An 18,563-nucleotide genomic window follows, 5' to 3' on the forward strand; every position below is an offset into this window, starting at 1 on the left:
TATGTAAGATGCTGCCTTTTCCTAGGTACACTCTTGTGTGACGTGTGGATTGTTACTAAAAATCATGTTTTTCATATAGATGGGGGTGTGTGTGTCAAAAAATGATGGGCCCCGGGTGTCACATATGCTAGGTATGCCACTGGGACAAGCTGAAAAGTTGAAAAAGTATTTTATATACAGTATCCTATATAATAAAACCCTAGCCGCGCATGCGCACTCTTAACTGCGTGCTTCCGTGATCTGCCTGTGGCTGCAGGAGTGCACATGCGCGAGTCCCAAGCCTTACTTCTTCCCAGCACCTACCTACACTTGCTGGCAGGACTGGCTGCCAGCGCTGGACTCCCTGCTGTCCACAATATTCGGCTCCTCTTACCAGCTGCACCAGCGTCGGAGAAGGCTTCCGACGCTGGCGGGGATCGAGAGGCGCCGCTGCGACACCTCGCGGGCCGAGAAGGGAAGCGCCGACAAAACACTCCAGCTGCTACGTTCTTCGCGGTCTCGATTCCAGCAGTGTGTGCAGCACTCTACACACGCTGCTTCGGGGCCTTCTACTGCCCTGATTTGCTCTGCCGCGTCTCTGATGATTTTGAAGATTAGCACTATATCTTTATATAATCGCTCTTGTGAAGGCAAAAAGTTAAAAGCTAATATACCTTTCTTAGAAATGGTTGTTTACAAAATGTTTAAAAATAACTTTAAAAACAATTCAACTAAGGCAGTTGGAAAAGTTGGACCCAGTGAAAATATAGTGCGTGAAGCCAGATACAGTGAAATGTTTTGAGTATCGTGGCGGTACTTCTGAGGGTTGGTGAATAGTGAAGAAACTTGTTAATAAGTGTGAGTCTATAGAAAGGGGTGTGGAAGTGCGTCTCTGATGATGTCATCAGGGACGTGCTAGAGTAAATCAGGGCAGTAGAAGGCTCCAAAGCAGCGTGTGTAGAGTGCTGCACACGCTGATGGAATCGGCAGGTTTGTCGGGAGTCAGGGCTGCGGGAAGGGAAGGGGGGGGGGTAATGGAAACGCTACTGCTACACAGGGAAGTGGTGTGGGGGGAAGGAATGCTGCTGCTGTGGCTGCTGCACAGGGAAGTGGGGGGGGGGATCGAAATGCTGCTGTACAGGGAAGTAGGGAGGGGGAGGGAATGTTGCTGTGGCTGCTGCACAGGGAAGTGGGGGGGGGGAAGAAAGACAGACAGCGGGAGGAAGGCAGACAGAAATAAAAAAAAAGAAGAAAGACACAGGGGCAGGGAGAGACATAGAAAGACAGACAGACAAAGGGGGCCAGGGAGAGAGACAGACAGAAGCAAAAACAGTGGGAGGGAGAGAGAGACAGAAATAAATAAAGACAGACAGACATATATTCTAGCACCCGTTAATGTAACGGGCTGAAATACTAGTACTGTATATAAAACTAAAGATAACAATTGAGCCCTTGATAATGAAAATTAAGAACTGGGATAGCATTGGATCCATGAAGAGTATGGTGTGTAAATCTCAGCAGAATTTAAGTAGCTCATGAGTAATACCTCTGAAGGGTTGACAAATTAAAATGTTTAGTGAGAGAATTTCTGTGGGAGTTCATTAGAGTTCTCCTAGACTTCAGTAGCTAATATTAAATTCCAGAGTTTAATTACACATTGAGTAGATAAATATTTTTTCCGGTTTGTTTTAAAATCTACCACTTAGTAGCTTCATCGCATGCCCCCTAATCCTAGTATTTGATGCATTCAAACAGAAGCTGAACCCAGCAGAATCAGCAGCATGGGAAGCATTCGTGCTGGTTGTTCAGAATTTTCTTGGTCATCACAGATCAGAGAATTATGCTGAGCTTGTGGAGAACATGCTGACAGCATATCAGCTAATGGGTGCCAGATTCTCATCTCGACTTCTTCCTACCCAATCTTGGTGATGCCAGCGTTGAGCATGGGGAGAGATTTCATCAAGATATCAAGGTGATGGAAAGCAGATATCAAGGGAAAGTTCAATCCCAGTATGATGGGAGACTATTGTTGGTTCTTGCAAAGAGAGCCAAATGTACAGTACAAGCGTAAAAGCAAGTGCCTCAAATATTTCTGAACATGCTGACATCACTTTTGAGTGAGTTAAGAGAGGCGTAAATAGAGGCTGTAACATGTCTCCTTATTGTCTTCGTGTTTGTTGTCAGAGTAAACTCCTTAACACAAGTTTGGTGGGACACAGTTCATACTCGCAATATTGTGCCGATAAGGCATACAGTCTAAAAAATCAGTAACCTGTATCTCAGAAACCTGAAGTGCTAGCTGAATTTCAAGTCCAGATCTGAAATCAGCATCGTTAAATTAACTAACACTTCTTAAGTTCTCAGTAGCAAAGAAAAACTTTTTTTTTGTTGATAGCAATTTTCAGTGAATCCTGAACTGGAAGACAAATCATTTTTAAAACTGAGCACTGAAATCATTTTATGGGCAAGTGGAAAATCTGTCCTTCCTCCTATGACAGAGATTGTTCTGGATGGGAAGAAAGTGGCTCTACGTAGCAAAGCCAGAAGTTTAGCAGTATGACCAGATTCAGCGTTCCAAGAGGATGGTCAAAGTTGCTCTATTGGCTCAACAATTTCCGTGAAGTTATGTTTTTACATCACATGAGGAGTAATTTTTCAGGGGATGATTTGCAGAAGATGTCAAATGCATTCTTGCAATCAAGATTGGACTATTGCAACTCGTTATATTTTGCTGCTTCTCAAACTGCAATTTAGAGGTTACAATTAATCCTAAATATTGCTGCAAAAATTGTGTTAGAGAAACAAAAGTGCGAGGAAGTATCTCCTTTGCTGGCTCCAGCATTTAAGTTGCTGTCCGCAGGGTACAGTGAAGGTCTAACCATTTGGAAAAATATTGCGATATAAAATTTGAATTAAGATCTAAGAGGACAAACAGTTAAACAAATTTGAATTACTATCTTCTCCAACTTTTAGAAATCATATGAGGAAAGACTATAACAGTTAGGGCTCTTCAGCTTGGAAAAGAGACGGCTGAGGGGAGATAGGATTGAAGTCTACAAAATCCTGGGGGAGTAGAACAAGTGGATCAATTGCTTACTCCGTCAAAAATGACAAAGACTAGGGGACATTTTATAAAGTTACAGGGAAATACTTTTAAAGCCAATAGGAGGAAATATTTTTTCACTCAAAGAATGATTAAGCTCTGGAATGCATTGCCAGAGGTTGTGGTAAGAGCGGATAGCATAGCTGGTTTAAGAAAGATTTAGACAAGTTCCTGGAGGAAAGGTCCATAGTCTATTATTGAGAAAGACATGGGGGAAGCCACTGCTTGCCCTGGATCAGTAGCATGGAATGTTGCTACTGTTTGGGGTTCTAGAATCTTGTTACTCTCTGGGATTCTGGAATCTTGCTATTCTTTGAGATTCTGTATGGAATGTTGCTACTCCTTGGGATTTGGCCAGGTACTAGTGACCTGGATTGGCCACCGTGAGAAGGGGCTACTGAGCTTGGTGGACCACTGGTCTGACCCAGTAAGGCTCTGCTTAGGTTCTTATGTTCTTAACTTATGCATAAAATATCTTTAGGTGCAGTGATACCAAACTCTGTGCCATGCAAATTGAGATGTGAATATGAACGTGGAGATGATGCGGTATACAAACCTAAGGATTAGATTAGATTAGATTAGATTATCTGAAATTTAGGAAAGAACAGAAAACTTAGCTATTTAGGAAATACACTGGACATCAAATTTTTCCCCAAAAGTTTTGCTTCCTTAAAACAAACTGCTGATTATGATAGACCCCTTCAAAATAAACACAAATATAATTTCCCACTGATTGTATCATGTGGTATCTTTAATTGACTATAGCTTGTTTCTGATACATTGTGATAATTTGCTGTGGCTAAAAGGGTTTTCCTGCTGATTTTTGTTTGTACTCAGAGTCCGGTGCATCTCGTTGCAGTGTCCAACAATAGTCAGCCAGCATTGAAGGATTCCAGTTGCCCTGATCTCTTTTTTCCATAGTGGCAATGTCCTGGTGAAACCTTTCACTATGCACCAAGATTTGCGGGGAAGAAGTCCAAGTGTGAGTGTAGAAAGTGCATCTTCAGTCACATGTTGCACTTTATGGCTTTGTATGTTCTAAGAAATTTGTCAGCCAGTTGAATATAGTTTGATGCTCTGTAACTGCCAAGAAAATGCTCAACAACATCCTTGAATGCTTTCCAGGTGATTTTCTCTGGCCCAACTAACAGATCTTCAAATCTCTCATCATTGATGACGTGTCTGATCTGTGGACTGACAAAAATGCTTTCCATAATCTTGGTGTCAGTTATTCTTGGAAACATCTGTTTTAGATAAAGAAAACCTTTGCTTTCCTTGTTCATTGCTTTTACGAAATGTTTCATGAGTCCAAGTTTTATGTGAAGAGGAGGCAAAAATGTCTTTTTCAGATCAACAAGTGGTTCATGTACCACATTTTTCTGTCCTGGAATCAAATGTTTACGGAGTGGCCAGTTCTTTTGAATATAATGCAATTCCTTAGCATGGCTGTCCCATTCACAAATAAAACAACAGTACCTGGTATATCCAAGCTGCCTTCCAAGTAGCAGAGCTTCTGCTTAAAGATCACCCCAGATGTTCCAGTTGTACTTTGTGTACTGGCTATGTTTTAACTGCAGTTCTATGTTTTCATATGTTCCTTTCATGTGTGCAGCATAGCCAATGGGTATTGACAAATTAATAAAAAGACGCCCCTCCTGTAGGCCATTCGTATAACCCAATGTCAGTGCAGATACAGAGGTTTTCAACCTGTGCAAAGAAATGTGTTAAATCGTCTTGGTGGCTTTGGACGATAGAAATTTTCATACCTGGCAAGTGCAAACGCCATCCCGGCAGACTTGAACCCAATAATTCTGCTTTTGCTTTTGACAAACCTAAGTCTCTGACCAGGTCATTTAATTCTGACTATGTTATGGTTCAAAATCAGGATCAATCTCACTATCAGTGCTTGGCTGGTGCATTGCAGATTCTTTGTCAGTTTCATGTATAATCCATTTCTCTGGTGGCTTCGGTACCGGAAGACTGTCATCATGAGGCACTAGTCTCGTGGCTGAAGGAAGATTGGGATATTCAACTGATTTCTTGTTTTTACCAGAAAAACCACCTACAATTGTCAGACAGAAGTAACAGTCTTCTAAATGATCCTTCTGTTCTCGCCATATCATTGGGATAGCAAATGGCATTGACTTCCAAGTACCTTGGAGCCAAGCTCTAAGATCGATGGCTTATCTTGCACAATAAATGTGAGGAGCCCATGGTTTGTCTTAATCATCAATCTTGCAACAAAAGTACAACTCGTATGCTTTCTTAACAAGTCGAGTCATGGTGTGTCATTGAGGCTTAAGCGTGTTTTTGCCACAAATGTAGCAGACTGTATCACAGCTGTTGCGACATTGGCGAGACATTTCTGCTGTCACAAATCATCTATAGAAATTAATAATTAACTGGCTTACTAATTAAGTTACTTACATGGACAATACTATGCATTGAAGCATCAAAATACTCCTGAACTGACAGACACGTAATGAAGATTATCCCTGTATGCAAACTGTTTCTGTATAGCCTTTTCAGGCAGAATCCATCAAGCCTAAGTACAAGCATGCCCAGGCTTGTCCAGACTGCATCATTTCCATGGGCGTTATGCAACCTGCCTTGAATGTACGCCTGGACATGCCCACACTATATCCAGCAAGGTCTAACATCAGCAATAGGCCTATATTAAGAATTAGGCTAAGAATTAATTGCATTAGCCTGAAAGTATAACAAGAAATTGTAAAAATGTACTTTTTTGTTAAAACGGTATGTGATACTTAATTTTAAACATGATTTTCCTGATCAGCAGCCAAAAATGTGTAAGATAAACCCAAAAGTGTTGAAGAAGCAAAAACTTTGTTGTCCAGTGATATTTATATTAACTCCTTTAATCTTTCTTTTTAGTTATTATAATTGCTGAATTGAGTAAACTATTTCTGTGCTTTTTTCTGTTTTGAGCTTTGCAGATAAGATGATATATAGGAGAATATTATCGCTAGGTTTGACTAAATGGCGCTAGAGGTTTTTTTAGCGTGCTAGAGGTTTTTAGCGTGGGCCAGCGAGGTAAATGCAAAAATCTCTAGCTCCGTTTAGTAAAAGGAGCCTAGTGTTTCTTCTACTATTTGGTTTTAACATGTCAACATAACATTTACAGGAAAAGTCATCACATTGTGTGTTCAGGGGGGTCATGCCTTTCGTAGGAAGTGTGGTAATCTAATCTTCAATTTCTGGGTTGCTTTTTGCCTCACTAGGTTCAAGGTGATTTACAAGTTAAGAAGTTCTCATCAAGTTGAGGAATTATAGCTCAGAAATACAAAGGTAGTTACAGGAGGTATAGAGTTATAGATTAAAACATTTGACAGATGAGAGACTTTGGGCTGTCATTAGAAATACAATTCAGTTAATGAGAACAATATAGTTGAGTTAGTTTCATGTAGATAGGGTGTGACTCTGCTTTTTTAGTGTTGGGAAAGAAGTTCCTGTCGTATCTGGAGTGACAGAGTGCAATAATGGTTGCTGCAGATTAGGGTTACCATATGGCTCCAGAAAAAGAAGGATGGATTGAGACATCCGGGTTTTACTTCCATTGAAAGCACCTCAATCTATCCTCCTTTTCTGGAGCCATATGATAACCGTACTGCTGATTAGCATGAAGTGTTAAGTATCTATGGTGTACATGTTGTCAGTTTCTTCTGGAATCTGGGTTAGTTAATTTTTTTTTTTTATTGATTGTTGGAAGGTTGTTCCTGATTTTGGTGCCGAAATAGGTGAGATAGTGAGTTAGTCCTAGGACTTCTAGACTACTGCAACATCCTCTATCTCCCCTGCCCCGCAGTCATGATAAAACAACTACAAGCAGTACAAACACAGCTCTGAGACTGATCTATTCGCTGAAGAAATACGACCACATCACTGCCGCCTACCTCGACTCACACCGGCTCACAATACAAGCATGAATAAGATTCAAATTCTACTGTCTACTATTTACAGCCATGAATGGAGACAGCCAAGCCTACTTGAACAACCGCCTTATCCGAACTACCACAACCAGGCAAAGGAGAACCCAGACACCATTCACCCCCCCCAATCAGAGGCATCAAACACAAAAAAATGGCCTACTGGTCATGCAGGCAGTGAAATTAGACCACCAACTATCCAATCTACTGATCACGACACCAGACTACAAAACTTTCAGAAAAGAAATAAAAACCCTGCTATTCAAGAAATCCATCAAGACAAACTAAGCCTTTTAATCCCCCGAAGTAACCCGTTCAACTCTGTAACTCTTCTGGAAATGTCCAGATAACCTCTTATGCAATCCACCTTGAACCGTAAGGTAATGGCGGAATAAAAGTCACTAATGTAATGTCATGTATTTTACACCTTTGGATGAGGGAAGGATCAGTATTTTAAGTATTCTGGATGTATCCAGGAGTTGGCGAAAAGGTTAATGAGTGTTCTGCAGAGTTCACATGTTAGATATGGAACCTTAAGTATGATATTTTGAAGGTTATGCAAGCATGTTACATGTTGCTGAAGTATGATATAGAGCTGGCTGCAATGGCTTTCCCTTCTGTTTACCTTTTGCAGAGAGGTTTTGTATCATTATTTCTTCACGTGATCAAACATTCATTTATTTCTAAAAAGAGTAAACTTCCTGATTTTTTTAGTGCCTTTTCCCACATGCAAGAACCTGTTTACATTTGGATCCAACATAGAAAGAAATGAGGCAGCATCATCTCAGGAGCAGACAGGGATACCCAGATTTTTCCATAAGGGGAGGAGAGTGGAGAAGGGGTTGGGACAATCATTATATATCTTGTACCTGGGGCAATAGAGGGGTATGTGACTTACCCAGAGTCACAAGGAAGAGCTAAGAAGGAGATCACGAGGACCTTAGAGAAGAGATGAGTGAAGTGAAAACTAGAAACCAAGGGGATTCTGATTGGTGAGTTTGTCAGGCCCAAATTCCAAGAGGGAACAATGAGGATCTTGAAGGGGGCAAAGGTTCCCTGACTTGTGATTTACATTTTGCAATTTGCCTGTCTATTCTGTCTTTCTGTTACGTGAGTCTCCAAAAGCATTCCAGTCACAAAGCAAATTACAATTCTGCATTTAAAACAAAATAGAATAGCAAACGCAGGCTACAAATGAGCAACTCCAGTAATAATTTCTACTCCTATTAGCCACAGTTAGAATCAAATTAAATACAGAATCTCCACTCCCTGTAGGATTCTCTGCATGACTTTGTTTCCTGATTCCAAAAATCCAAAGGCTTAGATAAAGCGGTGCGATCGCTGAGTTGGTCCATTTGAAAGCTTATTGAATAAAACGCAAAGACAAAAAGACTCAGAGGTGAGATCTTTCTACTGGACTAACTTCATAAAGATTTCTGGAGTGAAAACCTCTTTCCTGAGGAGTTTAGACTTACGTACGAACAAGAAGTGTAAAATAGGGTCTTTGCTACCCCGTCCTGCCCCTCTTCAAGCATCAGGAGAAAAGCTGCATTAATTTCTAGATGATCCATCGTTGACATTGTGTATTACGTGGAAAGTTTGTACTCTGACGTCATCACATGTCGTACCACACTGCCTGGCATACAGACATTATCACTGAAATCATAAAACTAATGTAAAATCCAGGGCAGGACCCCAACCTCACGACACGAAGTAACCCTATGGGCTGAATTGCATCTGCCATACTGAGAGTCGCTACTGCAGTTTTGCAAAAGGGCCCCAGAGTGAGGGAGACTTCAGCTGGCAGCATCGCCATTCAGCCCACTCTGTTAAAAGAGCATTTCATAAAATATTAAAAGCCAATTTGAATGTAAAAGAATTTTAATAAAGACAATCATCTATTTTTAATGGTTGTATTTAGAGTTAAAAGGGAATATTTACTCAGACAAGGCAAAAAACAAACAGAAAATCAATACAGGAGAGATTGGAAATGGGAAAGAAGGCTTCCAGCCTGCATGTTCTGGGATGGACTCACACTTTCAGAAGACCCGCGAGACTGCAAATTTCAAGGTGAACTGTGCAGGAGTCAAAGAAGAAAGTTGGTGATGCTTTCCCCATCCTTCCGAAATGTCTCAGCATTGCCTAGCTTCCTTTGGCCTGAGACTGCACTTGGCTACTTTGTCAGCCCAGCCCAAGGGTTACCAGTTTCAGATCCTCAGCCACAAGTCCTTAGCTCTGAAGAAGCGCACTAGACTGAGATATTGCAGAGATCCTCTTTGCAGCTCCTTATAATTCACAGCCTCTACAGGGCCTCACAACAAGGTTTCCTACTGTAACCTCTCTCCTGGGCACTCCATATAAAGAGAGATGCACAGGGTTCCAGGTTCCTACTTTCATGATTTGATGAGGATAACTTAGCATGGATTCTCTGACTGGGGGAGAATTAATCAATGCCAAGACTCAAGGGACAAATTTTCTGCTTAACAAAGGAACTATAGACATGGGAACAAGGGTTCAAATATAAAACAGCAAGAGAAAAATATACAGTTATTTCTGTATGTATTTTGCCTAAACCCAATTCTAAGCCAAGGTGGTTCTTGGATTTTCTGAAGGGGTGACCTGGTGACAGAAAGTATACTTCCAAAGAGGATTTAAGCTCTGCTTCCAGTACCAACTTTCTCTTTAGAGCCCTCTCCCACCAGTGACCATTCGTCCATGAGAGATCTCCCATTCTTCCAACACCTGAAACTGATGCCTGAGAGAGAGAAAGAAAGATTCAGCTTGTCTATACCACCGCAATTAGACATTACAGGTACTTGCAGCAGCAAGGAATCAGAGACCGGGCCAAGTTGAAATAGTGAGAAGCTGTGGGAACCCCTTCTCACTGTGTGGAGTCTCATTGGAAGGAGCTAAGGGGAATCTCAGGCTGTGCAGCATTACCATCATAAGAACATAAGAGCTGCCATACTGGGTCAGACCAAAGGTCCATCAAGCCCAGTCTCCTGTTTCCAACAGTGGCCAACCCAGGTCCCAAAAACCACACAGAACCCAAAGAGTAGCAACATTCCAGAGCTGAGATTGTGATGTCATAATGCCTCATTCCATCAATGCCTAAGAGCCAACCTCATTAATGATGTCACAATGGCTTCATTGTCCTATATTTGGCTCATATGAGAACATAAGAGCAGTCATACTGGGTCAGACCAAAGGTCCATCAAGCCCAGTCTCCTGTTTCCAACAGTGGCCAACCCAGGTCCCAAGAACCACACAGAACCCAAAGAGTAGCAACATTCCAGAGCTGAGATTGTGATGTCATAATGCCTCATTCCATCAATGCCTAAGAGCCAACCTCATTAATGATGTCATAATGGCTTCATTGTCCTATACTTGGCTCACATGAGAACATAAGAGCAGTCATATTGGGTCAGACCAAAGGTCCATCAAGCCCAGTCTCCTGTTTCCAAGAGTGGCCAACCCAGGTCCCAAGAACCACACAGAACCCAAAGAGTAGCAACATTCCAGAGCTGAGATTGTGATGTCATAATGCCTCATTCCATCAATGCCTAAGAGCCAACCTCATTAATGATGTCATAATGGCTTCATTGTCCTATACTTGGCTCACATGAGAACATAAGAGCAGTCATATTGGGTCAGACCAAAGGTCCATCAAGCCCAGTATCCTGTTTCCAACAGTGGCCAACCCAGGTCCCAAGTAACTGACAAGATCCCAAGTAGTAAAACTTTTGGAGGAATGATAGTAATATGTATGGAAATATCAGAATTGTGAAATTACTTGTAATACTTTGTATTTTATTATTGTATAATTGCTTGTTTCCTTCCATAAAATGTTATAACATAAATAGATTTTATGCTGCTTAGCCTAGGAATAAGTAGTACAAAAGGAAATGCATTTCTAATTTTTATTTCCCCAGTATTGCAGTACTTACTGAGTTTAACTTCTTGGGGTTCCCAGTTCAATTTTGATCTTCATATTTCTACTTCTAATTTGCGATTCCTTGTTCTGTATTTGATAAAAGTCTGTCTATGTTTTGTGTGTGAAGAAGTCATTTAAAGTTCTTTTACGTGTGGTAGTAATGGTAGGTGGGGATATTGGGAGAAGGGTCATGGAGGACAATCAGAGGCCATTTCCTTAATTTTTGCCCTGGGCCTCAGTATGTCTAACATCTGATTTTCATAGACCAAAGCTAGATACCTGAGGACTAGGGAGAAGGTGCGGTCTTCTTTTAGAGTTTGCACTTATAGCATCCTATACAAATTGGATTGGAGAACTGAAATTTCATGGACAGAACATTATCATTTCACAACCTGTATAATCACAGGGGAATAAAATAATTTTCCTGGTGTCCTCGGTGCAGGCAGGTGTTCTTTAAGAAATGCATTGCCAGAGAATGTCAATTAATGTTTGCGTTTCTCATCAAACAGCTGCTTGTAATTGGGGCACCTGAAGCCTATACGTACTTTGGAAGAAAAGGAGGAGGCGGAGATGTGATACGAGACATTTAAATACCTATGTGGCATAAATGTCCACAAGACCAAGTTTCTTTCTGGGGAAAGGAAGCTCTGGAATGAGGGGGCATAAGATGAAGGTGAAAGAAGGCAGGCTCAGGAGTAACTTGAGGAAATATTTCTTCACAGAAAGGGTGGTGAATTCATGGAACGGCCTCTTGGTGGAGTCGAAAACTGTATTTGAATTCAAGAAAGCTTAGGACAGTACATAGAATCTCTAGGGGACAGGAAGGGATAGTCGATGGTATGGATGGAAGACCATATGGTCTTTATCTGCCTTCATGTTTCTATGTTTCTACTATGTAGGTCCCAGCTGAAAATAGGCCGGAAACCGAATAAGATCCAGCAGCCATCACATGTATAATTAGCCCCAGATATTCAATGCTGGTGCCTAGGCATGGTCTGACATTGTTTATCTAGGGTTAATTCTGCCCGTGGTGGTAAGCGTTTAAGAAAACTCTGAGTTCCGTAGGCTGAATATTCAACCACGTCTCACTGGCTACCAGTCGCTCATTGTATAATTTACAAAATATGCTTACTTATTTTTAAGACTCTTCTTTCTAAGGCACCAGCATTTATCGATCAACTCCTTATCCCACAAGAATACTCAGATCCAATGATCAATATTTATTGACAGTTCCCTCTCTTAAAATTACATCTTCTTGGTCACGGCACCTCAAACGTGGAATTCGCTACCAGTCCATTTAAGAGAAGAACGTACACTGGATAGATTGAAGTGCCACGTAAAATGTTTTCTCTTTAAATATGCCTTTGACCTTGAGCTCAGATAATCAGGCCTTCATCTCTACATTTGATGTTTACTCCTCTCGTCTGCTTTCTCTTTTCATTTCCTTCTTCCCCCCTATTTGTCTTCTTTCCTATCTAATATTGTATTTCCCCCCTCCCTTCCTTTTTGGTACAGTTAGTCCTGTGTGTCTTTTGCACGTCTGCTATCTGGTCCCCATTATTGTTGTAAACTTTTTTTTATCATTGTTCATCGCTTTGAAATGTGATTAAGCGATTTATCACATTTGAAATAAAACTTGAAACTTGAATATTTAGCAGTACAATTTTACGAGTAAAACAAATAGAAGATGCTAAAATCAGAAACCTACCATGGCCTTGTTTCACCCTACCTGGGACTGCATCAAGGGTAAATCAGCAGACAGAATATCAAGGGGCCAATATTTAGACCGCAGGAGACTTTGACGTGTAACTGCCTCTGGAGCAGATCCATTTGTGGAGACCAAAAGGTTAGTAGCACACTCTAAAGCAGGGATCTCAAAATCCATCCTTGAGGGCCGCAATCCAGTCGGGTTTTCAGGATTTCCCCAATGAATATGCATGAGATCTATGTGCATGCACTGCTTTTAATGCATATTCACTGGGGAAATCCTGAAAACCCGACTAGATTGCAGCCCTCAAGGAGGGACTTTGAGATCCCTACTCTAAAGAGTATGTCGGAGAGCTTTCTCCCAAGATACCACATCACTAATATGGCCCCAGCAACTGCAGGTTATGCAAAGCTGTGGGAGCTAATAAATTTCAATTAGGTGAAAGTGGGTTAATAAATAACAAACATGTCCACTTTGTTAGCTGAAAGTCAAATTTAACGGAAGAAAAAGCCTCAGGTCTAATTCGGTAGAGCTCAAAGCCCAAACCACCTCCACCCACATTGGCTGCAAAAAACTTCAGTTTAGAATGACCCTCATGCCACGAAAGTTCTTTTTAAGGGACTAAGATTGTAAACGTCAGTGCTGTTTACTGTGTTGTTGCGTGCGGCCAACGTTTCACGGATCTTAGCCGTTTCTTCAGAGCTCCCGGACTTCCATTTACCTCAATCTCATCCACATCCTGTTCGAGGAAGAAACAGCTCAAACTGGATGCCAAAACCCCCAACAATAGCTTCAGTTTGAAAACATGAAATTTACCCAAAATGGGTAGTTGTCTAGGTTTAAAACCTTTCTGGCAAAGTACAACCAAAATGTGAGCAAATTTCACCTCTGAAAAAAAAAAATGACAGAAGTAATCAAAATGGCTACCTAATGGCTTCTTCTCGAAAAACAAAGAGCAAAGAAATCGTTATCTTACAGCATAAAGTTCACATCAAAAAGCGCAGTGTGAATACAGAGAAATTGGCGGCTGATTTAGACAATTGAAAACTTTGGCAGAGGCATTAGGCAAAACTAATTAGAAAGTCTCTTATTTCCTCTTATCTTTTCCTCCTTGTGAGAATATGTGGACACTCTCTATACAACTGTCCTTCAAACAGCTCTCTCTTAGTATCTCTTAGTATTGAGATTTGCAGTGCAGGCAGTCTGGAAGGAGCAGATGCAGCAAACGTTGCTCTTCCACAAATACCGCGGCATGCTATAATCAATTTGCCTGGAAATTACTGCTGCGTTAAAATGGTGGCAGTAATCCACAGCTCGCTGCAAAATGTCACCAGTGATGGCTTAGGCCCTGACAGGAAAGGTGACACCCCCAAAAATTGTTGCAGAGGTCTGGATTGGTCACGACTTCCAGCTTAGGCAGTTTCTAGTGCCTTCATTCACCTTTCCCTCCCGCTTCTACCCTCTGACTGTAAATAAATCCCACCTTTCCCTGGTGTCTAGAGCAGTGGTTTCCAATCCTGTCCTGGAGGACCACCAGGCCAATCGGGTTTTCAGGCTAGCCCTAATGAATATGCACGAGAGAGATTTGCATATAATGGAAGTGACAGATATGCAAATCTGCTCCATGCATAAACCCGATTGGCCTGGTGGTCTTCCAGGACAGGGTTGGGAACCCCTGGTCTAGAGCATAAGGCCGAAACGCATTCGTCTCAAGTCTTTTGATGTTGGATAATAAAGCATTTTCAGCACCTTTGCTCACCTTTATTGTGTTTTTGTGTAACTGATAGTATTCTGTAAGTGGCACCCACGTATTAATGGAGAAGAGCATACGTTTGTCATTTATGTGCCAATGTGCACACGAATGTGGGTATTCTATGCAGAGGAGAGAGCTTGTGGGTTCAAACCCTGTGCTGCTCCTTGTGACCCTGGGCAAGTCACTTAATCCTAGGGTGACCAGAAATCCAGATTTACTTTGTAGAGGGCATGTCCGGGCGTCTGCACTTTGTCCGGGTTTTGAAAAGCTTCTTCTTTGGCACTGCGTTCGGACTGCACGGATGCAATGCGGTGACGTCATACGCACGCACGCATGATGTCATCCCGTTGCAACCGCACATGCGTGGATGCCCTCCCGACCGATGAGAACAGGTTGAGGAGGCGGGGCTGGGCCATGATGTGGGCATAATGGGGTGGGGCTGGGGGCGGGGCTATAGGTCCAGATTTTATTTAACTAAAATTTGGTAACCCTACTTAATCCTCCACTGCCCCAGGTACATTAGATAGACTGTGAGCCCATCAGGACAGACAGGGAAAATGCTTGAAGTACCTGGATGTAAACCACTTTGAGTGTTATTGTGTAACTACAAAAAGGCAGCATTACAAGTCTCAATCCCTTTCCCTGATGTTATAATGCCTGGCAGAAACCCACAGAGTACCAACATTCCAGAGCTGAGATTGTGATGTCATAATGCCTCATTCCACCAATGTCTCAGAGCCAACCTCATCAGTGATGTCACAATGGCTTCATTGTTCTATACTTGGCTCACTTCTGACATTGTATTGGAGGAGAGTCTGGCTATAGCCTCACCCCTCCTGAGGTTGTGGGTTCCAACCCCATGCTGAGCCTGGGCAAGTCACTTAATCCTCCACTGCCCCAGGTACAATAGATAGATTGTGAGCCTATTGGAACAGACAGGGAAAATGCTTGAAGTACCTGGATGTGAACCACTTTGAGTATGATTGTATAACTACAAAAAGGCAGCATTACAAGTCTCAATCCCTTTCCCTGATGTCATAATGCCTGGCAGAAACCCAAAGAGTAGCAACATTCCAGAGCTGAGATTGTGATGTCATAATGCCTCATTCCACCAATGCCTAAGAACCAACCTCATTGTTCTATACTTGGCTCACTTCTGACATTGTATTGGAGGAGAGTGTGGCGCCGTGGTTAGAGCTACAGCCGCAGCACCCTGAGGTTGTGGGTTCCAACCCCATGCTGAGCCTGGGCAAGTCACTTAATTTTCCATTGTCCCAGGTACATTAGATAGACTGTCCCATCGGGACAGACAGGGAAAATGCTTGAAGTACCTGTATGTGAACCACTTTGAGTATAATTGTATAACTACAAAAAGGCAGCATTACAAGTCTCATTTCCTGTTCTTGCTGTATATTAAAATCAATTAAATCTTTGAACTGAATAAAAAAAGATAAGGGCTTTGTTGATTATCATTATTTGTATATAAATTGTATTGCACTTTTTGTTGGCATTAAAAACGAAATAAAGTTAAAAAATAAAGTCTCAATCCCTTATTCTAGCGCCTTTTTAAATAGAATTACGCTCAAAGTCCTTATCAGGGCTATTGGGGTAGGAGATAGATGGGCATAGTAGGTTTTGGGGAAGTTTTGGAGGGTTCAACATACATTCTAAGATGGTTATGGTGAGATGTAGCTGAAAACGCAGAAGCAAGATTGATATTTGGATTGTTGAAATAGGACCATATTTCGCCCTGTCTCCAACAACTGCACTGGTTACCAGTTGTTTGCAGAATACAATATAAAGTGATAATGATCTGTCACCAATTCTTGTATGGAATCATAGCAGAATAGTTTAAAAATAATATGCTTAGTTATTCACCAAGAAGATCGTTACGTTCTGAGAATTTAGCTTTATTGAAAACGAATGCTAACCCGAGCTTGGTGGAGACTGGTCAAATGACTTTCTGTAGTGCATATGGAACTCCCTTATGGGTCAAATATGAAATTGTCGTGAAAGGGGCCTGTTAAAAAAATGGTTAAAGCCACAATTATTTGTAGATGCTTTTTTCTAGTCAGTATAAAAATTGACCAATTTACCCATACGGATAAAATGGCCTTAGTGCACAGGAATGTCCTGCAGAAAAAGGCTCCAAGGCCACTTTTTACCTCATTTTGGTTAAAGAGCCCTTATGTGATTTCTCCTAAGTAATTTATACATACCGTAATTTATTAGGCATTACAAGAAATTATATGTTAACAAATTATACGAGGACACACAACATAGAATATGTCCTTATAATGATTGAAAATGTTGTGTGATCGTGGCACCGAGGTCCCCCCTCTTCAAACCCAGCATGCACCCAAAAAGAGGGAGAAAAAACCTCAGACTAATGTAGCAGTAGAGAACCAAAAGGTACAAATCAAAACTGCTTTTGATACTTTCACTGGCAAAAAAATTCCCTCACAGAACAGTTAAGGTTTAGAAAAGGTAAAGTCACCCGGAGGCACATTCAGGGACTTAGCTGACAAAAGATGACTTGAGCTCCAACGCTGTCACGTCTTCTCCAATCTTCCCAACAAGCTGGTCTCAACGTGGCTGCACTTTTCAAGGCTGTATTGTTTGTTCCCCTGATGCAACAAACATTGGTGAAACAAGGTCGCTTTTTGGGAAGATTGGAGAAGACGTGACAGCGTTGGAGCTCAAGTCATCTTTTGTCAGCTAAGTCCTTGAACGTGTCTCCAGGTGACTTTGCCCTTTTCTAAACCTGAGCTGTTCTGTGAGGGAGTTTTTTGCCAGTGAAAGTATGAAAAGCAGTTTTGATTTGTACCTTTTGGTTCTATTCTGCTACATTAGTCTGAGGCTTTTTCTCCCTCTTTTTGGATGTATGCTGGGTTTGAAGAGGGGGGTACCTCGGTGCCACGATCACACAACATTTTGAATCATTACAAGAAATTATATGTGCCATCTCTAGGCAAATGTGACTAAACTCATCAGAAACAAAAACATGATTTTGTTAGAGCAAACAGTTTGTAGTAACAACAATTTTATGTGAAAAAAATACAAAAGTTACAGAAGTTCAAACTAGAGAATGACACGGTGGCGGTTTACCCGCGGCCACCGCATTTTAGCCGCGGGTCACCCGCCGAAAACGGGGAAGAAAACTAGCAGTCGCTGCGGCGACGGGGACAAGGCCATTCACCGCCCGCGGGGCGGTGAATGGTCTTGTCCCCCGCAGTGAGGCATGAAGGATCGCGCGGTCCCCGCAGCTCACACCCGCCCGCCCAATCGATTCCAGTGTCCAGCCAGCTCTCTCCCCTCTCCTCACCCCAGTCCGCAGATCCTCCTCCTTGGCGACCCGCACGCTACCAGAGAGCCGCGCACACCCGCCGCTGCTCAGCCTCGATCTTCTGCTCTGACGCAACCGGAAACAGGAAGTTGCAGCAGAGCAGAAGATCGAACACTGAGCAGCCGCGCGTGTGCGGCTCCCTGGGAAAGCGCGCAGGTTGCCGAAAAAGAAAACCCACAAACCAAGGTGAGGAGAAGGGAGAGAGCCGGCCAAACACCAGGATCGACCGGGCAGGCAGGTAGTGGCTGCGGGGACCGTGCGATCGCTAGTGTTCCCGGCTCAAATTGGAAGGAGGGAGTGAAAGGAAAAAGGCTTATATGGATGCAGCGGGGACGGTGACGGGGCGGTGAATGGGATGGCAGTGGCGGTGACGGGGCGGTGAAAGGGATGGCGGTGACGGTGACGGGGCGGTGAAGGGATCGGCGGTGACGGGGCGGTGCAGAGGATGGTGGGCCGGTGACGGGGCGGTGACGGGGACAGATTTTTTCCCCGTGTCATTCTCTAGTTCAAACGTAACTTTTTCAGACTGCTTTTGAAGCTATGACATGAGTTTGTCTATTCTCAACACTCTGGATTTACTACCTTTTCCTAGACACGGGCATATATTCTGAATGAGTGTGCTCAGAAGAGCAAACGAGCTTTGTTTGAGATAAAACCCTAGTAACAAGGTTAAATGATAAGCAAAGAGCTTGGCTGGATGCTCCAATTACAAGAGATTTGACCTAATCTACCTCGGGAGAAGGCAGGGGCCACGATAGGTTTTTCCAGAGTTCTATAAGATATTCATATTTAT

This window comes from Geotrypetes seraphini, chromosome 5, assembly GCF_902459505.1.
Source record: "Geotrypetes seraphini chromosome 5, aGeoSer1.1, whole genome shotgun sequence".
NCBI lineage: Eukaryota > Metazoa > Chordata > Amphibia > Gymnophiona > Dermophiidae > Geotrypetes > Geotrypetes seraphini.